Raw genomic sequence first — 26,583 nt, forward strand, 5'->3', positions numbered from 1 at the left:
GTCACCTCGGGACAGCAACAAGTAAATCCTGTTTAGATCAGCCCCAAGGTGCCACTTGTTCCCTAATTTGGCTCTGAACACACTCTTTCCTCCCCTCTCTCACCTTAATCACCCCGGCACCTCGCTGTAATCTGAGTGTGCACCCGCTCCCCGTTTTGGGACCGGCTACATCCCGCCTTTATCTCAGAATGCTGCTTATCGCATATGTGGCTCCATAAGAGATACATTTTTCTCAAACACCGCCACAAATTCCCAACTGGACTTAGATCTGGGTTTGGACTGGACCGTTCTACGGACCCATTCATTAAATTAGAATATTATTGAAAACTCCATTTATTTTAGTAACTTTATCACTAAGTGAAAGCTCATTGTATAGATAACGACACACAGATGGATGTTTGAAAGCGTTTGTTTCTGTTATATGGAATGATTTTTCCACTTACAATTAATGAAAACATTTTAAATTTGAATATTACACCAGGCTACTAAAATAACTATTTTTTAAAACAGAAATGTGGACCTAATGAAAAGTATGTTTAATATATAGGCCTCTCATGGTAAGAAATGTTGCTGGATGACAAATTGTCCCAGAAGTTAAGATAAACAATAATATATTGTCACCTTCCTAAAATAACACCCTTAGTATATTTTTCCAAAAGTGATTAAAGAAAACATCACCTTTAATCAATTAATTTATTTATTTATTTGGCAAAAGATAGTTTAGATTTTAAAAAATCACTTTTGGCAAAAAAATTACTTAAACCTTTTATTTTAGGAAGATGACGATATGTGAGCCATTCAGTCACCTTCGTAAACTTTGTTAGCATTTAGTATAAAATTCATAATATTTTTCACATTACATAACAAAATGGGAAAACACTGAAGGGGAAATGAATATGTTCAAGCAATATCTGTACAAATGTGGGTTAAATGAAAAAGTCTTTTTCTGTATCAATCAGCACAGGTCTGTAATTAGCACCTCTAATCTTGTTAGGGCTGCTAATTTCATTTTCAGTGCTAAACCCATGACCAGCCTGGCTAACGTTACGTTGCAGTGAAAGATACTGCTGTCCAGAACCCTGCTGCCTTCGACCTGCTAGTCCTTTTAAATCTTGGTTGGAGAACTCGTGGACTAAAAGTCAGCCTTAATGTCAGCTGGATAGCGTCTCGTTTCTGAAACTGCATTTCTAAGAAACAAAGCGGCTACCAAGAAAAGCTGGTTAAAATGTCTTCCACTTCAGACTACAGCAGACTTTTTATTTTTTTATTTTTTTTTTCCCCAAAGAGGCAGATGTCAGTGATCAGAACATTTACAGGAATATTCGCCGCATATGTCTGTGTGGCTGTGGGAGCTGGTGTTTTTCCCAGTATTTCTCATTACAAGCGTATTTATAACGCCGCTCCGAACCAATAGGACTCCGGCATTCCTTGCTGATCCATCTGTGCTCCTGCTGTGCGGATAACTTACAGTAGCATGGAGGGTCTCCTGAGGTCAGGAAGCTGAAAATCACAAAGACATGTGGAATGCTGAAAGTTGGCCAATGCAAACAGGCAGGCCTGGCTTTCCATCCATGCAGAGCTCAATAACCATCAAACTAGCCCACTACTGTCTTTTTACAAGGCCAGAAAGCAACAAAAATAAAGCTGCATAGCTAAAAGGTTGGCCATAAAATCAAAATATCAATGTATATCTTTGTTTGTTTGCCTTCACCTCTTGACTAATAGAACAGCAGAAAAGCGAAGCTAGCATGTAGGTCAGAGATTCCAGTTAGGTAATTCAAATGATCTGGTTGAGAAAGAACAAAAATAAGTAGCACCTTACCTTGATGAAAAGGTTGGAAAAGTTTCACACCACCAAAAGCGGCAATTGTCCATTTAATCAGAAGTTATTAAGGCAGAGCTTGTAGAATAAGGACAGCCCAGCTGATAAATACCACTCAGACTAACCCCTGGCACCAAGTTGAACAGCCAGAAGTAATCATCTTATTTGGGCATAATTCGGTGCACATGCAGACCAGTCATCTGTATGCAAGTGATTAGATGTGTTCCATCCATCACGGTGGTGCAAGGAGAATGACCAGCATGCTGGCTAATTACCTAGCCTAGCCTCATACAAACAAATTACCTGAGTCTACAAGGCTTCTCCTATGGCTAATAATGTTCACTGCTATTCTCGTGGACCCAGTTGTCAATATTGGCACCGATAACTCACATTCATGCTGAGGATGTTTGTCTAAAAGGCTTACTCAACCTTGTCTAAAGGTGCTACCACATTAGCCTCTGATTATATGGAAATTTGTGAGCTGGTTGCTAAACTCATCTAAGCGATCGACAAACCTAAAACAACAGACGAAATTATGAAATGTAGGAATGTTGCCGTCAAGAACTCCTATTGATGGCAAGTACATTGATTTCTGGGTTCTGTCTGCCGTGTTTTTGCGAGTGGGTGTATTTCTAAGAATGATTTTGCTCTTTTCTTGCTTATTTTCCTTCACTTTGCTGATGAACATGTACTGCAGTTGGAGAGTTAGCCTTACCTATAAACAGTAAGGCTAACTCTGGGCACCGCCAACTAAAATGTTAGTTGCACTAACCATGAAGCGCTAATCATAAACTTTAGTTTATCTTAATTACATTAAGCTAGTTAAAGCATTAAATGAAAAAATTAGCTCCTCTGTTGGCACATCAGTAGATTAGCAGAAGAGTGCCCTCCGCTGCCCATTGCCAGTTTTTTTGATCACATCCTTGAAGGTTCAGTGCTACTTTCTAATAAATCCAAATGGATGTTACCGTCCTAATTCTGGTTAATTTGCCCTTTCGCTTTCGTGTGGCTTTCTGGTTTTGGTTGTTTTGTATTCAACTTCGTAGGGTTTGCCTTCTGCCACTGTTCCTTACTCATTGTGTTTATACTCTCCGGGCGAACGGATTGTACCCACTTTGACAATCAACAACATTTCTAAAGTCTAGTCATGGTCTAGAAAACGAGAATCTATGACTTCAGTAAAAAAAATAAATTAATAAAAATAAACATTCTGAATGACACCCTCAGGGATCATATCCAAAATAAACAGAAATAGAGTTAAGATACGTTTTTGGATAATAATTCACAACTGCACACAATATTTAGACTTTTTTAAGACCACTTATCTCTATAATTGGACGTTGTCTGCAAAAAGGGTTCTTCATAAGGTCTTGTGGTACAGCTTACAGTATTAATAGGCTGCACAATTTCTTGCTAAACTGGAAAGCTAACCAGTTACTCTCAGCATGTGACTTAGTCCTGTGAAGCTTTTGTGTTATGAGCGAAAGATATGATGATGCGGCCTTAGAGTTTGAAACCTTGAGATTTCTATTCTCAAGTAAAACAGGAAGTAGTTCTTGAGTTGACCTCCTGTGCCAATATATTTTGAATGCACTGCAACTGGCAAAACTGTTGGTTGCTAATGATGCTAAAATTAGCGTTCAGTCAAGAGGATCATTTTAAATTTTATCAGGTTAAGTCATTTAGGCTGATGAATCCCGAACAATTCTACGCCTCAAATAAAGGCCATTGTTAGAAGGAACGGGTTAGCATGGATTTTTTTTTTTTTTTTTACAAAAGTCCCATTGTTATTTTGGGGAGTTTAGGTTTCAGACTGCTACATTTCCCCCTTTTTATATAAAAGACAACAGAATTTAGCAACAAAATCTGTCTAAAAGAGAAGCTGACTTCGTTTTCTTTTCCCCTTAAGAACTTCACCTTCAGTGCAGTCTCTCTTGGAGGCTCAGTTTCTGTCTGGGCGCACATTCATAACAATAGAGGGCATTTTGGTCCAACTGAGCTCGAAATAAAGGGAGCAGTTAGAGTTTCACTTCCAGAGTCAGAGAAAGTGAGCAAAGGAGGGAGAGACAGTCGCAGGGAGAAAACAAACTCGCAGGGCTCGTTGAATTATGGGTAAAGACAGCTGAGGCTAACCAGGTTTGGTTTCCACGGTGCAGTGGGGGGCTTATTGGAAAACAGAAAGTCTATGACTCAGACCCGCTTTCAAGGAGACTCTCAGCCAGTCGACTCTCTCTCTCTCACCTCAGAAATTCAACAAAACACATGCCATTGAATATGAAGGAGAACACCTTCAAAAACATAAAACCCAAGGGTTCAATATGGTCGTGAAAATGTTCCACGTATTCTTCGCTTTTAAAGCCAAAAGGGGAGGCGGCTGGAGCGTAGAGGAGCGAGAGGAGGGATTTGTCCTCACATTTGCTATCAATTTAGGGCACTGAAAATAAGCACCAGGTTTCACTGGAGCTGAGCAGAACACCAGGAATGTTTTTCTATATAAAACCAAGGGGAGGGGTAGGAGGAGAGAGAGAGAAAGAGAGAAAATCTCAATATGTTTAATAAGTTAGGTTCAAATGGTTTGACAAATCGGAAAAACAAAAATATCCAGAGAGGAGCTGTGTGGCTAGTTTACAACAGCACCTTGGCACCAGATGTAAAGCGGCTGAAGTTTGACAGCTCATGGGCCAAAAGCAAAGCAGATTGTGAGTCACGATGACCGCGTGACCTTTTTTCAAAGGGACAGACAGTTTGACAACCGGGTTCCTGAGCTGGAAGTGGGTTTCGAGAGTAATCAGGGTAGTTCAGGGTCACACATATGTACAGTGGAGGAGAAAAAAACTCGACACGTGCATTTTGCACACATCTGCGGAGGAACAGCAATCACCTGCATGTAGTTGTCAGGGGTTTTCATAACATGCTCTGCATACTTGACGCTCCACTTGGGTGTGTGTAATGGTGTAAGTGGGCTTGGTGGAGACCGGAGACTCCCAAAGCGGGCTGACTAGGCACAACGGATGAGAAAGGGCGGGGGTTATCTTTTGGGAAAATAATCAATAGCTCTAAATTTGAGCAGCAACTCAGCCCTTTCACTGTCTGGGACATGGATTTAACAGCACTAGTTAGATCTGTGCTACTTTAAACTTTCAACTTGAGAAATTGTGGAACTTAAAAAAAAGCCATGTTCACTTAGCCTTGTTATGGGTTGTTTTATTTTATGACATTAACAGTAGTGTTTAACAGTGGAGTTTAAGGAAAATTTTATGTTGGTGAACAAGCAGCATCATGAAGACCAAGGAACAAGGAGAAACATATGGAGACGTTCAAAGCATAGTTGGGTCACTAAACAGTATCCCAAACATTGAACATTTCCTTCAGTACTGTCAATCGGTCATTTGAAAATGGAAACAATATGACCCAACTTCAAATCTATCAAGATATGGTCATTCACCTATTGACCCTTTGCAACTACGTCAATCATGTTGAGGTGCCATGCCAGACGAGAGGCATGGCAGTATTAAACATAGCAGCTGCGATTGTTCAAGTTCAGCTAAGTTGTCTGTGGAAGTAGCATACCTAGTTGCAGCGCACAGACAACTCTATTTACAAACGTTTGACATAGCTAGCTTAAAACTGACCCATGCCTTTTCCCTCCTGATTTTTCTTGATCTGATAAAATCGTAGACTTTGCCTGAATTCATGCCACATGATTTATACCACTATCATAAACATTTCCTCTTACACCGGCCATAAAAGTTACTAAAAATCTACATGCTAGGCAATATTTTTTGCATATGGTATGACTATGGGATCTTTTCTCCGTGGTTACCAATAATTAGACGCCTACCTTCTCCATAATACGATATCTGATTGCATCTTACTAATCTTACTTGCTGTTGAAGCATATGTAGTTAATATTCATATCTTGTAAAAGGGTTTGCTGCAAATTTGTGAATACACAGTGGGCTACCAGTCTTTATGATTGACAGCTGTTATCCACCGCCGTCCTCTTTTCTCAACAAAAGGTTTACGATAAAATCACAAGTTTGGTTTGATTGTGAAATCAACTGAATAAAAGCGATATCAGGCTACCAAGTGTCTGTTTTACAGAAGTTAGCATGCGCATAGGTTGTTTAGACGTTTGTCATGGCGAAGTGGAACGCTCTCTGAAGACTGTGATGTCACCTGCAAAGGGCCAATACTAACAGGTCAAGCAAGGAGAGAATTACTCAGAGAAGCAGCCAAACTCTGGAGGCATGACAGGACAACATTGAGAAATCTGGCCTGAAGAAGAAAGGAGACGACCCATTTGTAGTATCCCACAAGCCATGAAAAATTCACAGCAAACACCTCACTAGGGACATATCCCAAAAGACCCTTAGCTGTAATGGCAATGAAAGAGCGTCCAACAGAGGACTAGCTCAAAGAGCTTAATACAGATGCTTGCTACACTTGAAGATTTTTCTTCTATTTTGGAAGTTTTCCTTCCCCTTTACAGCTACTAACTACTTTGTATTGAACTCTCACATCAAATCCCAATGAATACCATTGACGTTTGTTGTTGTACCGAGACAAAATGTTCAAAGTTCTAACAGAGTTGAAAGTTCCTGAAACACCAAAGATGTCACTGCGGTCCTTCACGGAAGACTGGATTAACTTGTTGAGTCAAGTGGCTAACAAAGCTCCTCTACACTGGTCTTTTCGTTCACAATGTAATGTTCCTTTGTCAATAGAAAGTTGGGGTCGAAACAAGTCGGGAGTTGAGGAGAAAGAAAACCAGAGAGCAGGAAAGGGGGGAGTTGAGAGACAGACCAGATGTGTCTTTTGTTTAGATTTGAACTAAGCGGAAAGGAAGGGTGTAGGAGTCAGGAGGCGAGCTTTGCAGGGAGGAGAAGGAGTGGGAGTGAGGGAGCTTCTCTTCTTTTTTTTTTTAATTCGGGTAGGACGGTGCTGAAACCAAAGCTTTCAAAGCAGAGCGCCTGTAGGCTGGGGCAAGAGGGGGCTGCCCCATACAGTATGTGATTACCTACCAGCAAAACCACATTCATTATACTAATTGCTACAATGGTCCCAGTGGTTGGGGGGCTGAAAAAGGGGGATGACGGCAGGAGGGGGCTGCATTGTTAACATTTGTTAGGCTCATTGACTCCAGAATTCATGGTGTCTGTCATTATAGGTTGCTGGGATATTCTCCAGGGTCTGCACTTACAGAGAAACTGATAATCTGGAGGTCGAGCTGAAGCCCCGCTTCCTCTAAATCTCATGGAACCCCCCCTCCCCCCACCACATACCCAGCAGACTAAGCAAACGTGGTGCAAGTGCACATGTTTAGCATGTGGTATGCATTTAGCTCCTGCCGCCCTCCTTCCCAGAGACTCGTATTAACCATAACATAACCATAGCGGAAAAGATTGAAAAGATTGGAAGACGAGGCCTTTCTGGCATCTTGCTGCACAAAACAGGCCTGTTTCCAGCAGCTTGTGTCAATATTTCACTCGGTGGATGTGCGTGCCCGGTGTACTGTAGAGAGCTCTGAGCAGATGACTGATATGACAGTTAGAACATGTGCGATGATGAGCACACAGAGTTTCACACAGCTCAGTCTGCTAAGTGTCGAGAGCCCACATCAACCCAGCTGGAGCAAGGGGAGGGAAGTGGCACTTACCAGTTGTGATTACCAATATGGCCGACAGTTGTTTGTGAAGCATTTGCAGCACATCACTGAATTCTTAAGTACACCGTTGCAAGAAATGAAGGACAGAGTGATGAAACCTTGTTTCTTCTTGGAGTGTGTCTGCCGGCACTGTTGGCCAGGTCTCAACTTTATCAGCCTAAAGAAGCAGAGATCCTGCTTCTTTGGTTGTGGATGTATTTTTACCCTTTGTCTGAATAAGCAGATTTCAATCTCAGTGTTGGAGCCAAAGAAAGTCACAGATTTCAGTTCCACAAAATCAAGGGAAAGAAATGGTCCCAAACACTTTAGTTTGTGGTTTGAAATCCTGCCATGTCACAATGTGACAAGAAGAATCTCATTGTCCGCCAAAATCTTGACCACACTGTAACCACTGTTTTAACATCTGGGGATTGAGATCCTGAGGTCCAGATGTCCTGTTGAAGTTGGGCATAAAATCCCTTCAGGGTCAGTCTGGACTTAAAGTATTCACTTGATCAAATTTTGTCACGTTACAACTACTCAAGTAAAAACCAGTCCCTTTTACTAGGCTTTGTTTTGTACAGATGGTCTCAACCCTTGGTTTTTGAGAAATGATTGCTTGGTAGAGTCGTGGACTCTGTTGAAGTTTTAAACATTTGGATCTGATTTTACCCAATTGTTAACGTTTGGCTGTCATGTACATAATGCTTCAGCTCCATGAAACTTGCCGGAAGTTGAGTGCGCTGTAAACAACCCTGTAAGGAGTAGCGCCACGACATCTTTGCCATCAATAAAATGCCTTGGAACATTCCTCTTTCTCTGACTTTGTTTGCTGAATATTTGGAAGCGTGGCCAACACAGACTGAATGGCTTTGTTTGCTTCCACCGTCACCATTGCCAAATTACAACCCTACACAGGCAGAAAACTGCATAGAAAATTTACATCATCGTTCACAACTCGCTGATTGTCCCGGTTTAAATTGAACATGAGAAATCAAACTCAATGGGAGGAAATCTCATTGAGATGAGAATCAAGTGAAATTGTATAAGAAGGAAATGCCCAGGCTAGGCCCCAACTGTTAACTTCAAGGTTTGTCATTTAGATTTGATGTGGTAGACCAGTACACCGTGGCTCATAGTTATATAGTGGAAGTGGAAATATAGTTTTCCACTTCCACTATAATTTTTCACCGTTTTCAAAGTGTTTCTTTGAGTCACATTTTTGTAGAACCACCATTTGGTTTTATTAAAACTGTTACCTTTTGCTTGTTAAAGACTCAACTGCAGTGAGATTTGATGGAGAGCATGTTTTAAAGCTTACAACAGATTCTTAATTGAATTCAGTCTTTTGGACTTTGACTGGACCATTCTTATTCATAAGAATAAGAAGCTGGGTGTTAGTTTTCTGACAAGTACACAAGTTGGTACAATTTTATAACTCTTTGCTGTTCTGTCAATACAAGAATTGTCAGTCTTTGGTGAGAAAGGTCTGATAGTTCTACCAGACCGTTATGTTCTGGTAAAACTATCACTGAGTCCTGAGGGTCAATACAGAACTTTTTAAGCTTTGGAGGAGAAGTGTAATCAGAAAAGGCTTCAGCTATGTTTTGATCCATGACATTTCTTGTTGTGGGTCAAGACTGAAACTCACTGCTGTACACTTTGACACTGTAAAACACACTGTCATGTACTCACAGTTGTTGGAAATATGTAGAAAAAAATGTCGTTTTTGCAGCCTAATCCTCATTGTCTAGTTTGTAAGACATCAATTCATCCATCCTGATACTTACTGGTTTCTCCAGACATTAGATAACTGACAACAGTACAGACGATTCAATAAAACGTTATTTCTAGTGTCATTCTCCATAGACTACATTATTTATGACACATTCTCAAGTTGAAATGCAATACAGGAGCTATAGTGAAGGATTCCGGTAGGTTGTTCTTCCCCTTGTCTTCACCTCCCTGCCTTTGTTGAAGTTACAACTCTTGGGACGAGCAGAGACCCAGGAAGAGTGAGTCTGGCCAAGATGGCTGCTCCCTGCTCTCGTTGCCAAAGTAAATGAGCAACTCCAACCCACTCTCTTGGAATAGTTATCTGATGCAGTCGCAGGCCAAAGTTGGAAGGGAATTCCTTCGTTTTTTGCTGGGTTAAGGTCACGCTCACTGCTCTTGAGTTACCTGCGGTTATTCTTTTGCACAAGTTTTGGGCGTGCACGCGCAACCCGTCAACATGGCCGATGACAGATTCTTGTCAACTGCGTCGGCGGGGTCAGAAATAGACACCGGGTTATGGGAAGAACTGAGGGATCAAGTGTGGTAGAATAAGGCTGGTATAATAAAAGTGCCATGGGCCGGCTTGCTGACTGGAGGCTGACAACCTCCAGATGATATTACATTTCCTTATCCAGGCACATCACGCTCGTCAAACTGCAGCAACCTTCTCACCCCCCACCTCAAACTTCCATCCACCCATGCAGGCCTGCCTGGGTGAATACTCCCAGGGTCAAAACTAAACCGCAGGAGCCTGAGTAATCGGACCACACGCAAATGGAGAGGAGGAAAGCGGTTAATACAGCACTGTAACACTGTAGGGCAGCAAGGAGGACAGGAGAGCTGAGCTGAGGTCCCGGGTGAGAGTGCTTGGCGCATGGACGGAAATCTTTGCGATCCGGGAGGAGAAATAAAAATAGAGCTGGAGGAAGAGAGCGACATAACAAGACCAATGGGGCTAATTAGGACGATGAATTCTAGGAAAGAGCTCAGCAGGAGACCTTCAATGGAAAATATCCTGTAAAGCCCCTTTGACCGGTAGAATGTGATCAAAAATGGTGGAAAACCAAACGTTCCTCCGAAGGCAGACCCCGAGGCTGGAGAAACTTTACACAACCAAAGAAAAGTCTATAACATATTGTACACTGGATCCGTTTACTCTTTCTGGCTCCAGTGTCCGACTTCCTAAGCAGACGGCCAGGCAGAGATTTTAAGGGGAGCGTCAAAAGCAAATGAGGTGGATTAGGAGAGCTGCCAACAGCAGATGGAATATCATCTCTCCTGCCCCAACACTGACCTGCTAGCATGACTTGACACAAGAGGTGCACAGATAAATCGGCCTGCTGATAAATCATCCACCATTTTCTTAATTTTGAGAGATCGGTGATCGACTGTTACTTAAATAAGAAACGGATCTCATCCACAAATGTGTGAAAAGCCAGAAGGGTGGGGTGACGTTGTCAATATCAGCTAGAATGAGCAGGTCACACTTTTTAAAGACGGTGATCAGCCAGAAAACTGCAATCAGTGCACCGCTACATGAAGCTCATGCTTGACACCCATGAGACTGTCATACACAATAATCTTCAGTCAGAGTCTTCTTCAGATTGCAAGACTGACTGCTAATGGAGATCCTTCCTGCCCATGGCCATTCAGAATGGCTCCCAATACCTGGAGGATTCGAACTACAAACGTTTTTAATTCCCCTTGAGATAAATATGGCATTTTTCAAACTGAATTGAACTGAATATTTAGAGATGCATCCAATTGAAAATGATCCATTACTTTGTTTTCACCAGTAGCTGTGCTTCCATTACAAATGTCGATATCCCACTAATTTGAAAAAAAAAACAACAACACAGTTTTGCAATTGCGATGTTTGCATTAAATAAGAAACACAGCTAAAATGAACATGTTTGTTTACGCAGTAAGTTGTTGAAAAAATAACATCCTCCTACCACTTCCTGTCGTCTTCTTTATCCTTTCTGCCAGCGTGACGCGAAAAAAGTGTTTCCATTGCAGTTTTGCGAAATACACCCCACGGTAGCACAAAACCTTTTTAGCGAAAGACATGAGTTTTTTTCCAAAATTGCCATACTTTCATAGCAGTTTTGGATTTTCAATTTACGCAATTGTATGATCAATGGAAACACAGTTTATGACATAAATCATTAATAAAGTTCGTAAAAGTTTGTTGTTGGTATGAATAAACATGAGTTTAAACAATCTGTACAACAAGTGAAAAGTTTAAAAAAATACAAATTAATTTCCTGTATTTTCTTTCTTACCTGTGTATTCATAGTCATACTTATCGTTTTCTGGTAGCCACGCAACAGTAAAGTAAGTCTGAGTATGTTGTCTTCTAAGCTACACACGAATCTTGCTTGTCGGGCAGAAAAAAGTAACCCGTCGCTCTATTCATGGTGATCATGAACCCAGAAACAGATGCAGAGTTCTCCTGTAGTGTTTGTAGGTCTTAGCGTACGTGCCGCTTTGTGTCAGCGATGACAGCGGTGACTTGTCCCCCTCTTCCCAACCAGCCCTCCTGTTCCACGCTCCTCAGATCCTTTTATATTTTTGTGTGGCACAAGGGGCTTCCATGCAGGGTGCATTTGAAGTGGCTTCTGGGAGGCCCCGCAGCACGCTCCGGGGGTCAGGGGTTACAACAACTGGGCCTCCCAGGAACACCTCCCCAAACCTCTGAAATCTTGTTAACCCACACGCTCACTTCTGTTTTCATCACTGCAGATCACTTCCAGACACCCCCTCTCCTCCACCCCAACCCCAAACAGACATCTTCACTTTTAAACTCTAAACCATCATCATCATCGTCGTTTGTCATTGCACACCCGTGGTCCTTGAATGGGCCTTTGTGTTTCCTGTCGCATTGTGTTTTGTTTTTTGTTCTCCTCCCCTCTAACACACGCGGATCTGTCACTCGCTCAGCGAGGTGTGAAATTACACCGCCATCCACTTCACCTAGCAGAGGCCGGCCGAGTGATTCAGATCCTCGGAAACGCTCACTGAATGCGATTATCCGCGACACACTGTGCGCCCGTTTCGTCGCCACTCAGCAGATCCCTATCTGGGTTTGCAGCGTCGCCCCTCCAGCCCTTCCCGCTCTGAGTTCAACATCTGTTTCCAGTGAGGGGCCAAAAAGAAAAAGGGAATGTTGAACTCTTAAAATTAATTAGCGCATTACCAAATGCTTGAGTTAGAGTCCCCCCACCACACACACTAACCCGGTTAGCCTGCTTCACTGAGCCCCTCCTTCACTCCCCTCGTTGCGTCTTGCAGGCCCACAGCTCTCCACCTCCCTGGGGACCGGTTTATCACCCAGGACCAATTAGAGCAGGAAGTGAGTTCGCTGACCCACCGTCAGGCCTCATGAGCTCCCTGTAACATGACAGGGCCCATGCCACCACCACAGAGAATCTACATTGGCCAGGGGAAGGAGCAGTAAGGTGGGGCCCTGAGGTTCAATGGTCTGTTGCTGTTTGAAGACAGAAAATACTGATTTCCTCAAGACTTCATCAGTCAGTCCATCAATCCAATCCTCCATTCATCCATCCAACCCTGTTTCTGTCCAAACGTCCATCCATTTATCGATCCATCTAGGTAGATGGTAAAGCTATCATCTATCCAGTGTATGCTGATAAAGCGCCATACAATTACAGATCATTTACCATCCATTTAATCACCCATACAGGTTCCAAATTTAAAACCCTCGCCATTGTAGAAAAATATCTAAAATAAAGTTGCAATTTTCACTTTAAAATACCCTAAAAAGAACAGCAATCTTTGGAAATGTGACTGTGGAAAGGGAATTTAAATTCTTGCATGCAAAATGTGGAGGAACCCTACCGTTATTATTTTTGTCTTTCTTCCGGTGGTGTTCCTCTTGGAACCTTCCTCGGACAAACATATTCAGGGAAATCAAATTTTTGGTTTCTCTTATCAGAATTAATTTTGGTATCTCTTTGACTGCAATCTAATGCCTGCCTACTTTTTCCTTCAATTTTAATAAACCAACGAAGCAATATGCAGAATTGCAATAAGAACATATGGCTATAATTATTACAATTTTTTTTCATTAACCTTCCTTTCAATTTATGCAGCGTATTGTAAAAAAAAAAAGGAACCAGGGACCAGCCAGAGCAAAGACTAAGAGGAAAGCCAAAGACTGTAAACCTATGATGGGAATAGGGACTGTGAACCAACCCCACTGACTCACATACCTACAGGGCTAAAGTCAACACTGTCAGACTGTCAAAATCTAATTTAGCAGGAAGGTTAAAACTTCGACTGCCTGGTGGTTCTCTATAGAATCCGTCCTGTGCTCACCAAGCCCTGTTAGTTCTACAAGCAACGGCCTGGACCGAAAGTGAAACCTGAGAGGCTGGAAGCACTTTGTGGTGTGGCCTCTGTGGTCTTACACTAACACACAGCCTCTTGTAAACTTAGTCACATTTCTATTTATCATTCAGCCATTGTCAACCATTTCAATTATCTCCACGGTAAACTCAGAGGAGTTACTCTCACCTGACAGATCTCACTTCGGCTGGGACTTCATTGAATTGTTTTGCACGTATTTTTACATGGACATAGACATTTCTGCGGATTTTTGATGACTTTCTGAGCGTGAATACAAGCTTGTTGTTGATTGTAACTCATATGATGTAAAAAAAAAAAACAACAAAAAAACATTCTGTTGCAGTTTTGTGAAATAAACCAATTTTTAAGAAAACCACCTCATCTAGCGCCAAAGATTTTTTTTAATCAAAAAACAAGATTTATTTGAAATTGTCATGTTTCTATTAAGTGAATAGAGTTTCGAAAATTCAAAATAATATTAAAATCCACGATACGATTTATCGGTAACGTTTTGTCTCGTTAAGGTCCATCTTGTTTCTGTCAGTATGTGCGAACTGTTAGTTGCTAACAATGCTAACATTTAGTCTGCTTTGTAGCTTCCTTTAGTGGCTAAACTAAAGGGCTATTTCAACTTTTTTTTTTTTTTTACTTGTGCAGATTAAGCCTGAAATAAAAACAAAATTTTCAACTGTATTTCCAAAGCTTTTACTTGGCACTGTCTGATGTTTTTGTCAGTTTTGTTTGCACCAAAGGGTACAATGTGATAGTCATGTGACATTTGCTAATTTTACAGTTTAACCTGACAGGAGCAAAGTGCTGTGTATGCCCCACAATTTTAATGGTTTTCCTTTTTCTTTTCTTTCACGCCTGCTTCTGCTGACCCACCGTCGTCTCAACAATAGGTAAGAATTTTCTGTTCAAATAAATCTGCTTGTTTTTTGTTTTGTTTTTAAAAACATTTCAGTTTTCTCCTGAGTAAATTAGCTAGTGACTCAAGTCTATGTCGTAAAACAAATTGTGTGTACTGTGTGTTTTTGCGGCCAGCGCTTGCCTTAAAGGAAATGACATTTACTCGTTTTATTGTTGTCCGAACATAATTCTCATGTTGATATAGTTTGGAACTTAAAATGTTTAATTTTATAGCTAACTTTATAATTAGATTTTATAACTAAGTTGTGGTAACGCAATAAAGTAGCTTAAGTGTTACAAAGGTTGTGGCCATGTTGGTTTGTGATTGGGTGGATTCTGTTTGTGACTTTTCCTGTGGATCATAGTCTATATAAATAACAATGTCCATAAGGAGGAGAATGTCTGGCATTCATTAAGTCATGGTTGTTGGTACCAAACCGTCCTCAGTATGTGACAGAGGATACATTTCTTTCCAGCCTATTTCCCTTGATTGGTCAGAGGATTTCTTTACTTCGTACAAAGATGAGACATTTGCCATAGACTATATCTTGGTTTATCCCCAGTGAGAAGTGGGAAACAAGCCGAATGCTTGTTGACCTCTGGGGTCCATTTATTATCCCTCTGTCGTGGCCGAAGACTTAATTCTCAGTCCCACCCACAAGGACTACTTGCCTGGTAGAATCTTACTCTACAAGCGTTGTCGGAGGTTCCTACTGGGTTTCCATCCAGTCAACTTCTCTCCATTGTTCTTATTCGGGTCGAGACACTAGAGCTTTCTTCTCGACCCCCAGGGAAATTTAATGAATCGTATTCGAGAACGGTGTTCTGTGGAAGACTTGGAAAAAGTCGGGTTCAAATTGACCTAAACTACGCAATATTAACAATAATATTAAAAAAAAAGGGCTGGACCAGACAATTTGTTGATTGCCTGATGACATCTGTTCCCTAAACCAGATTTCTAATTTCTAATTAGCTGCCTTACAGTCCTTGACTGTTTTATAAAACATATCAACAGAGGGAGAAACTATACATCAGAGTGCATGTAATGTGCAAAATTTCTGTTATTCACAGGAATTAGGTCATTTATAGAGGCACGGACATTTGTCCCTCCTGTTCTCGAATGGGGGCTCGAATTACGATCTAGTAGCCAATCACAAACAGATTCGTCTCAGAAAATTCGACACAGCGTCACACGGGAGAGTCACATTCTGTTAACTTTCTTCGTCCACATGTGGAAGTGAAAACAATGGCTGAAACCTTTGAGTCTTCCTCCTCCCTCAGTAACAACTTGCACTCTGAAGAGGGTCTGAATGTGCTTGTAGCACTTCGACATGATGCGTTCACTGATTGGAAAAAGATCAATCATTTTGTTTTTATCATTTAAGGAGTTTCGTAACGTTTAGCAGGCAGATCTTCATAGCTTAGAGATGCAATAACCCACTTTCTATGAAACTCTGTCATTGTCCTGTACTCTGTGGTCCAAACTCACTCTTTCTCTCCTTCTGTTAAGTCTTGACAGCGGCCCCTTAATTTACTATCACTTCATATTTTTATCACCTCTCTCTCTCTCTCCACCTCCTCTTCGGACCTTTTCTGCATCCACGTTCTCTGCCCTTTTTTTCCCCACTTCTCTTTAGCTCTCATGACTCCTCCTCTGTTACATTTGCTTAATCTCTGCTCTCAGGATCTCTGCTTCTTTTCTCCTCCCTCTACACCTCCCCTCACCTCCTCCACCCCGCTCTTCCTCCCAGCCCAGTTCTGTTTGGGCCTGTTTACCTCAATCGTTCCACCAGATGGTTTGTGTTAAAACTCAACGTTTGACAGCTTGGCTTTTTTTTTTTTTTCTTGCTTTTTTTTCCCTGATATTATTTTAATGTTGGCGAATTGCTCAGACCTGGGAGAACACAGATGAAGGACAAGCAGGGGGTATAAAGGAAATTAAAATATGAAAAACCCTGATGTATTGAAAGCAATTATTCTGTCAAGCGAGGGGCAGCAGTCGTCATTGGGCCCGTTCTGGTTTGGTTCCCTGTGATTTTTGTTTTTTCTTTCCCTTTAATATAGGCATATATAATGTAATATTGATTCGAATCACATCTGTTTGGGTGATTTCATCCGCCCCCCCCACTCCCTCTGCTCCATGTCTTTTGGAAGGGAGTACGGCCCCTGCCTGCCAGAAATAATTGCTTGTTTTGCTGGTATTTACTAAAATCTGTCAAAGATGGAGACAGAAAATGAATAAGATCTTGAAAAGAAAAATGTGAGGAAAAAGAAAGATGAGAGCATGTGACTCCATCTGGCGGGTGGAATTCATCATCATGAGCTCTGGAAGTGAAGGTGCCATCCTGTTGTCTCCGGGTTTCAGGCTTGTGTCCTGAAGTAAAGAAAGGAAGCAGTTTCTCAGTTTAAGGAAATTGCAATATGTATTGTTTTTTTTTTGTTGTTGTTAAATATTTAAATTCTTACTTTGAGAATACCAGTGGACATCCACTGTAAGATCTAGGTAGTAGAGTTTTTGAGATACAAACATTTCAAACTTGATACTGATACTAGGAAAAATACTTTTCAGGTCCACAACATGAATACTCTGCTAGGCCCGGGAAAATCCACAACATCACTTTTGCTATGATAAAACTTTTTGAAATTAGATATTTTCTTTATGATTCGGAATCAAAACAAAAAGTCAGCAAATTAGCACTATTGGGGAGAAAAGGAAAAGAAACAAAGTTTAATGATACTTTGTGTGAGAGCTTCTTTTACGAGCTGCTCTGCTGACAGTTTGGCTGACCAACAAAACTCAGTTACGAAAGTATTGAAGTACTTAGTAGAAAAAGGAAGCAGTGGCCTCTGAGGCTGTATTAGAGCTGAGATTAGATTGCACACAGGTAGACTCTGTTTAGTCATTGGCAACCGTCAGGCAACTTCCGAGGGCAATTGGTTGCACTCAGAGGAAGCAGGTTGAATACTTTTGCGCACCTCATTTTTCAGTTTTTTGTTTGTAAGAATGTTTTTGAATCACTTATCATTTTCTTTCTACTTCACAATTGCATACTGCTTTGTGTTTCACATAAAACACAATGAAAATTCACATAAAATTCCAATGAAATATATTTTTGTTTCTGGTTGCAATGGGACAAAATATGGGAAAATTCAAGTGGTATGAATACTTTTGCAAAGATATGTATTGTTTTTTCTATGCAGATTTCCTTACAGTTAATAACAAGTAGAGTTTACAATATTATACTAAGTATAATATATATATATATATATATATATATATATATATATATATATATATATATATATATATATATATATATATATATATATATACAGTATATATTAAGTGGTTGGGTTGTCAAAGCCTGTACAAAATGTCCTACTGTTGGCTACATATTGAAGCTCGGTCCTATGAAACAGATGTTCCACATACCCGGTTCCTGAATCCAATGAATTTGACTACTAAATGTCCAAAACTGCCAAGGGAGGAAATGACCAGCACCCAAAACAGGTATCTTTAGCTTAAACTATTTGTGTCTCCGTCAATGCCAAATAATTTCTCTTGGGATTGTGTGCTTCACTTGTTGATTTGTAGCCCTCACTGTATTTGGAATGGCTTGCACTTCATTGATCTGTCAGAGACAGTTCTTCTGAGAGATAAAACTGCTTAGGGACGTGGAGTTTAGTCTATAAAAGACCGGAGCTTGCAGGTTTGACCGCCTTCTCGCAGAGTATTTAATCATGCGCCGTTGCCATTTGATTCGCAGTGTGTTGACTGTCTCCTGAGCAGCATTAGCCTGATTATCTCGCCGCTTGTTTGTCAGGGAGGCTCCGTTCTGCGGCCCGGCGCTCTGGCCTCTGCCTGTGCACATTTCCCACCGTCTGCCTCCTCCTCCTCTTCTTCTCCTCCACTCGTCCTGTTTCCTTTCCCTCCTTTTGCTCGGTTAGTTCCCTCCCTGAAGAACCGCAAACAATAAACCCTCTGTTACGCCGAACCTCCTCACGTGTTCCCCCTCTCCCTCCTTCTCTCAGCTTCTCTTCCCACCCCTCCCCGGTTCTGTCTCTTACTCACTTGTTGCTCGCTCTATCTCCCTCCTGGCTGTTTGGGTTCCGTCTTCGGTCTGTTGCTCATGTCCCTTGGGTGATTTGGGACTTGTTTGTGGGCTTGGACGGTGCACTAGCACGACGATGACACACACACACACACACACACACACACACACACACACACACACATACTTGTATTTCCCGAAACGTGAGGACTTGTTTTGGCGAGTGACTAGGTGGTTACACGTGGGGACCCAACTTTCTAAATGAGCTAAAGGCTTGGTTTTAGGTTTGGATTTTTTTTAGGGATATTGGAACATGAAATATAATCTTTAACATAAAAATTAATCAAATTTAGAAAATCAAAAATCTGTCAGGTTTTTGGCTCCATGTGGGGACATGTCCATCACCAACTACCACCAGGTGGCACTGTGTAATTTTTGGGAACACAGTTTGTCAAATATGAGCAATCCTAGTTCTTTTAAGTCAATAAACTGTGTTATATCAGATTTGTTTTTGTTTAATGTTATTTTTAAGTACCTGCTAACATGCTTAATGCCAACCATCAATAATGGACTACATTTTCTGGTTCTATGTGAACCATTTTATTGCATAACTTCCAGTATCTTGTTGCAAAAAATATACATACAATCCAACATGCATGTACTAAAATGAAATGTATTCATTGATATGTATCCATAAACATGAACATACAGTATGCATACATACTTGCATTACAAAACTTGACTGCAGCTGTCTCAAAACTTCAAAACGGGCAGAAACTCCAAACAGCGTGGTAATGGCACTAACAAATGATCCGTTTTCTTTCACAGTAACAAAAAGGTCAACGCTTACCTTCTTTTGAAAGTCTCTCGTTTTAATGCATCTATGCGATTTTTCACATAGAATTTAATCCCTTGCCATGTCCTGTCCTTGAGGGCTACTGGTGAGGTTTCAATGCACTTCATACACTGGGCTTTCCCAGGAACCTTTCCAGAGTCAATACAGTCCATGAGTGTTTTCTCCACTGCCTGGATTTCTTCTTGGTTCCACTTCAGTCTCTTCTTTTGTGGTGGGCCTGAAAAATAATTAGGGGCACTTAAGTATTCTTCAATGAAAAAATGTTTCAGTCTGTATGACAGAGCAAGTTATAAAGCTATCATGAAAACATTTCTTTACTACAGCTGTAGTAAAGCATTATTTCATATTTAAGGGTCAGCTGTCAGCTCCAATAGTTGTCACTGTTGAAGCTGACAACTGGTAGTGATAGAACACATAAATCTCCCCATCCTTTATAGAAGCATCAGCAGGTACAAGAGAGAATTAATTGTACAAAATACTTCACAAGCATACATAATTAAGGTCAAGGGGATGTTCAAAAAATACGACAAAATTGTTTAAAATATCATCCATTTCAAAAACACTTCACCAAAAGGAAGATTTTGAGTGATTTGATGGTGGCTGGAAACTCGGTGAGCCTACGTTAAGAGAGCATCAACATAAGCGGGGCTCTCTAATGGATAAAACTTAAATCTCCCTTTGTCAGAGTCCAAACTGGGAAAACTCGCAGGGCCTGATAAGTTCTCCTAGCACTATAGGTTTTGGAAATATTTTATAGGTGCAGTTAAACAGAAAGATTAAAATAATAACCCAAACTACCTTTGATCAGTCTAGTTAGTTTGCTGTTTGAAGACAGTTCAAGGTGGCAATAAGAGAGAAGGGGGAGAAGAAGTAAAACCAAACTTTTGCTTGAGGGTATGCAGTCAAATGAAAATTGAGCTATTCTAAAGTTTTATATGTAGAGATATCATGTGATCCTCATGAGATTATAAAATGAGGAAGCCTAATTTTGACACCACACAGACAGTGCTGTGAAATGTTCATTATTTACCCATTTGTTTAGTTCAATAAAAAAATTAAGGAAATATTGGAAATAGGTTTACACCTGATAATGTGAAATATTCAATGAACACTAAATGTGTAAAAATAACTAAAGGTTTACATGTTCTCAAGCCTGGCTTGCAGGAGGAACATTCAGTTGAGACATTAGACCCGGTGGTTATAATTTCTTTATAATAAAAATTTGCAGTCAGATAAATTCTTCAGTTTGAAAGATGTGTCTGGCAACATTTTTAAAGCTTCTGCTCATTGATAATCTCCAAGGAGGAAGAGAAAGTACCGTTAGTCGTGTTGGAGTTGCCAGAGACTTCCATGTCTGCCAGTACCTCGTCATCTGACCTCTCTGTTAAACCAAAGAAATCTCAAAATATTGGACAAAATGATCAGTTACAGAGTACATTGAAAATTTGTATAAATGACAGAACCCAAAAATGACATACATGAAAAAGAGTAATGATAGAGGACAGTGGCCTCTAAAGGTTCAATATTTATCAGAAATCTACAATCTCATTTTCTTCACGCTTATAAATATTCTTACCTTTTGCTGAGGGCAGATCATTGCTTTGTCCAACTTCAGTGGTGCATCTCCTGGTCACCCCAAATTGACCTAAATAAAGGTATATTAAGTAAAAGCGTATTCAACAGTGTAAGCAGTCAGTATGTTACTAGAAGTGGTCACATGCATTCTCTTGAGTGGTTGGACTTCCAGAGAAGAAGTATTTTTCTGGGCTCTTTTCTTCCTCTTCTTGAGCTGTTTAACGTCTACTGAACTGTCACTGTCGTTTAGACTGTCACTCTCAGATTCCTCAGAATCGGGAACATACTCTTCCTCAGTGATGTCAGAACTTGATAGAGATGCTTCTGAGTAGCAAAGCATTTGTTTGTTTAGCTAAAATTATTTTTTTTAAAAAGAGAGAAATTACTTTCAGATTATTTCTCAAACATATAAACAAATCAGAAGAAGTGAAATATGTACAACTAGTTTTAAAAAGTTCATTAAAAAAAGAAATACTCCCAATACTAGTATGATTTCTTTTAAATTTTTTTGGTGCTTGTTAGCTCAAATGTTTTTCCAACATTTTTAAGCATCCTCAAAAAGTGACAGATTTACCAGCACATGGCGACTAACTGAGTTCTTGGATAGTTTGGTTTTAAATACTACGAAAAAATAGAATTTCTAACCTAAGTGAGTCTTAACATTAGGTTGGACTATGATATTTATAAATAAACTTACAATCACACTGTCAGTTCTTGTAAGCTCAGGCACGCTCATGTCCCCTTCAGTTGGTGTTGGACCAAGGATGATGGTATCGTCGCTCTCATTGGATGACTGTTTTGACTCCAAAAAATTATAAGTTTAACAGTTAAAATGTGTCCATGCCTAAATGAACTGTTACAATTTAATACAGAGCTACAGTTAACGTCTACTGAATCAAGGTATTTAGAAATCCCAAAGATCTCACATATTAACAGCACCAAAAGTGCACAGGCTCCTTTAGATTACACTGGAGATTCTGCATTTCATGGTGTATAATATGACAGCGCAGTACTTAATAGAGTGGGTGAGAGGATAAATAAAGCAAATGCCTTGCTTACAGATTTAATACAAACCATGAAGTGATCCACCCAGATTTGTTACAAATATACCTAAAGCTAATATTCTGCTGTGTTCAAATGTGACAGTTAAAAATCAGACACCATGGCCAATTACTTTTGGATTTTGGTATCCATTACCACCTAATCTAACCTACTAAATTTAGATTAAATGACACTGAAACTATGCACATTTATTTTATATTTCAACTTGACAGGCCATTGGAATTTCATAGACTGGAAGATAATAAATGCTTCAGAGTATTTTGGGTTTAGTCCTGATTAGTCCATGTCTGGGTCTCTGGGAAGCATCTAGTGACAACTTGTATTGTAATAGACACTAAATAAATTTGAATTGACTGACAAGGTGAGTCCCCCTCAAAGAAAGCTCCTGTGCACAGTCTAAAGTTTCAGGTTACATGATTTTGCAAAGCAGCCAAATACCACCAAATGTATTTCTTCTCTGATAAGCAGCGTCTGCATTGTGACGTTGGACACTTGAAATCTTGTAATAACTGACAGTATTTTTGTTTCACAAAACTTTTAAAAATTGAAAGACGTTTTTATCCAGCATTAAAGATAGCTATGAATTTGTGTTGATTACATAATTATAGTAAGTATTAAGAAATTTGCAAGAAGATTTTCTTGATATTTTTACAATAATACTGTCAAAACAGCTCAAGCCACACATACAATGGTACATTTACTAACAGTTCTCATCTCTGGGTACATCAAGAAAAAGGTGAAGCAAAACTAACCATTAAGCCCTTCTGATGGAGAAAAGACGTGTTCTCCCTCACTTCATTTGTTGCCTTTATGCAACAAAGCAAAGGCAACTTTGTGACGAGCTTCTTGTGATGAGCCTCACATTTATTGTGATGGGCTTTAAGTTTCTGCAGGCGACGAGCTTGACGTGTTTGATCCTATAAAACACAGAAAACAAGCATTGTAAATGTCCACATCTGTGAAATTAAACAAATTGGAGACACAGGCCCCAGATAGAACTGGCACCTGACCACATTGAGAATGATGCATCCAGGTGAAACTTTAAGTCAAGAATCAGCAACTCCCAGGGTTTAGGGGTTGCTACAGCACACTTCATTCAAATCAAATCATTCTCCAATAGCTTGTTATAAAACATTTGTTAATGATCCATTAATTTGAGTCAAGTGTGGTGGAACAGGAAAACATCTGTGCAGGACATCAGCCTTTATAATCAGTTAAAATAAGTAGAAGTGAATCACTGGGGTATTAAAACATTTTCACAATATTTTGAAAATCTGAGAATTCTTAACAGGCCTGATTTCAGTCATCATCTATGATCCAGACATGTTAAACACAAGGTGCCAACTTGGATGGAGACATATTGTCAAGATACAGCATTCCTCCCAAACTCAATACGACAAGCTTATATCAAAATGATCTTTTTCAAGCATTTCTCTGCATAACAACATTTTTGCCACTTCTCTACAGCGAAAATAACTTTCACCACTGTAGGATTTGTAAATACTAATGCACATGTTCATTGGTGAAGACAACTGGGCAGCAACTTTTCCAGACTTTAATTTAGAACAATATTTAAATTAGCTATGCAGTATGAAGAGTACATGTGAGCTAGAATGAAACTGAAATACTGTCACATCCTTTGAACTTATTCATAGGCACACTTACCATTTGCCTCTGCTCTGGATCAAGCCCAAATGTCTCATCTGTAGCTGAAATTTAAAAAGAAAAAAAGTTAATATCAGCTTAAAACAATTCAGAGGCTCTGCATCTCCTATATTTGGTCTTCTCAAAATATTTCTGGGTCTTATCACTAGGTTACAAATGTTAAATTTGGGATTAGAAATAAATATCCGACCTGCAGTATTCAATAATTTCAGCAATTCTTTAAAATTTCTAACTTTTTCAATTTAGAAGGTGAGTCCCCCTCAAGGTGAGTCCCCCTCAAAGAAATCCATTTACTTCTGCCTCATGTTTTAGCTCCTCATGTCTATCGTCTCTCAATTCAGAGCACATGTAAAAAGTTATTACTCTTAAGTTATTACTCTTTTCAATCACACAAGCAGGGCCACTGAAAATATTGCATATTTCATGATTTCTGCTCTATTAAGTTTGCATGTTTCAAACTTAGCTTTTTTTATTTTGCATTTGAGTCATTTTTGTGAGCAGTCATATTTTAATAACTTATCCTTTTTTTGGTTAATTGTCACTTTTATTTCTATTTATTTGCTGTAAGACTGGACCTCAATAAATTGAAAATAAAACATGCATGCTTCTCATTAGCTGTAGCTAGGCTAATGTCAGCTAGCCATCCTAGTGAAACACAATTGAAACAGTTTTTACAGGTCAACACGTTTAAACAACATTTAAAAGTATATCTGACTGAGTGATATAATAGATAATAACCGGGAGTCAATTAAAATAACAATAATCTTACCATTTTTTTAGCTAGCTTGCTCCTCATTCCTCGGATGTTAGCATGAAGGTCTGAATCTCGTCCTTCGGTGCAGGTGTGCAGCAGTCAAAAAAGGAGCGCTTGATTTAGACTCCGGCACAGGCCGGAGTTCCTGCTTGGTTGCAAAAAGCAGCTAGCTGAGGCTTACGGCCCAGCCCTGTGTTAATAACTAATGACACCTTAACTTTGGCGTCACAACTCTACCGCGCATCAATTAAGTTATAAAACTAGGAAATTAATTACTTAACTTGTATTATCTCCCAAAGTAATGCTTCAGGAGAAAAAATTATTCTTTGTAATGGACATGTTGTAGGTTCCACACCAGTCAAATCTGCAAAGTTTGAGAGCAAGCTATGGAGGAATGTTGAGGGGGGATGGGCATGGGTGAGGTGGGGACGCAAAATCTCAGGATGTGTGTGAGATGGCAGCCATTACAGAGAGACTGGCGAGGGGCTATAGCAAATCAGAAAATTAGGATGTGGAAAAATAAATATATAAATTAGGAAGGTTTGCAGAAAGAGACTGAAGAATTGTAAGCCAGTCAACCAACCTCCTTCAGTAGCATACTGATTCTTGATTCCTCTTGTCCCACCATTCTTTATCTTCAACCAAACATTTTGCATTAAAAGTTCAAACATGCTGCACTTTATAGTTCAGTATGTTTCCCTCCAATCCATGGAGGGAATGTTGAGGAGTTATGGGCCTGGGTGAGGTGGGAACTTCAAATCTCAGGATGTGTGTGAGACGGCACCCATTACTGAGAAAGTGGGTGGAGGGGCTACAGCAGATCCGGAAATTTTATGTGGATTAATAAATATATAAATTACAATAATTTGCATACTGATTCCTCTTATCCCACCATTCTTTATCTTCAACCAAACATTTTGCATTAAAAGTTAAAACATGCTACACTTTATAGTTCAGCATGTTTCCCTCCAAGCCATGGAGGGAATGTTGAGGGGGGATGGGCATGGGTGAGGTGGGGACATCAAATCTCAGGATGTGTGTGAGATGGCCTCCACCCAGTTTCTCCATTGTGGAGAAACTGGGTGGAGGGCTGTTGTAGATAAGGAAAACTATATGTGGATAAATAAATACATAAATGTGAGCCAGTCAACCTGCTTGAGTAGCATGCTGATTCTTGATTCCTCTTCTTCAACCATTCTTTGTCTTCAACCAAACACTTTGAATTAAAAGTTCAAAAATGCTACAGTTTATTGTTTTAACAACTCTAACTTAAACAGTCAGTCAAACAAATCCAATCCTTCTTTCAGTTATCTTCTTGTCAGGCCTGGAGAGACCAAAGGGTACAATGTCACCAATGGCCTACTTAAGAGCTTGTGGAGCAAACCATTGGAAAAAGATGAGGGGAGTTAAGAAAGACATAATACCAATTTGTACAATCATATTGAGCATATATGTTATTGAAATATTTACAAGAGGCTGTTAATTGATATAAATATGAAGTGCTTTATAGAGTGTTGGTCAAATCTCAATTAGCTTTTACAGATAATTTCTTCTATCAAGAAGAATATATAAGGAACTACGAGATCTTACTTGGGTTAGCCCATCTTTGATGTGTTGGTTGAAGGCCATTGACAATGTTTGACCTCAGGAATCTACTTCAAGTGTCATGCCTGGCTCCCAAATACATTTTTGGGAACCAGGCATAAGACATTTTCAGCCTAACTGACAGTGCCTACTAAACAGTAACAGTCTATCTATCATCTTTGAAATTTGATTTTTATTCATATGAAATTTTGTATGGGTAAGCCACTTAAAATGGTCAACACTGCATAACCTTTACACAAAACGAAGAGCAAATAAAGGATTTTGTTTAGCAGAAAACTTTTGCACTTAATATTGTAACACAGAACTCTTCAGGAAATCATTCCTACGAAGCAGGCCTAAACATGACCTGTTTGACTTGACTAATGAACATGGGGTGAAATACTACATTGTAGTTTCTCTTTAGGGATTTTAAAATTAATTTTAATTTAATTTCTGGTTTAGCTACTGTTTCAGTCTTTACGGAGGGACTTTTCTACGTCAAAGACATGA

The 26,583-nt window shown here is 39.9% G+C and overlaps 1 protein-coding gene and 1 long non-coding RNA gene across 17 annotated transcripts in view; one reads left to right on the plus strand and one right to left on the minus strand.

Moving 5' to 3' along the window:
* Positions 1 to 26,583, plus strand: part of nfix (nuclear factor I X) — a 210,039-nt gene that overhangs the window by 87,807 nt on the left and 95,649 nt on the right. The window lies entirely within an intron of this gene.
* LOC111611551 lies at positions 19,326 to 21,079 on the minus strand. Its single transcript, XR_002754079.1, has 3 exons — positions 21,010 to 21,079; positions 20,752 to 20,814; positions 19,326 to 19,650 (listed from the first exon to the last, which is right to left on the minus strand). It is a non-coding gene; the product is annotated as an uncharacterized LOC111611551 (long non-coding RNA).

Source organism: Xiphophorus maculatus, chromosome 16 (genome assembly GCF_002775205.1).
Source record: "Xiphophorus maculatus strain JP 163 A chromosome 16, X_maculatus-5.0-male, whole genome shotgun sequence".
Lineage (NCBI taxonomy): Eukaryota > Metazoa > Chordata > Actinopteri > Cyprinodontiformes > Poeciliidae > Xiphophorus > Xiphophorus maculatus.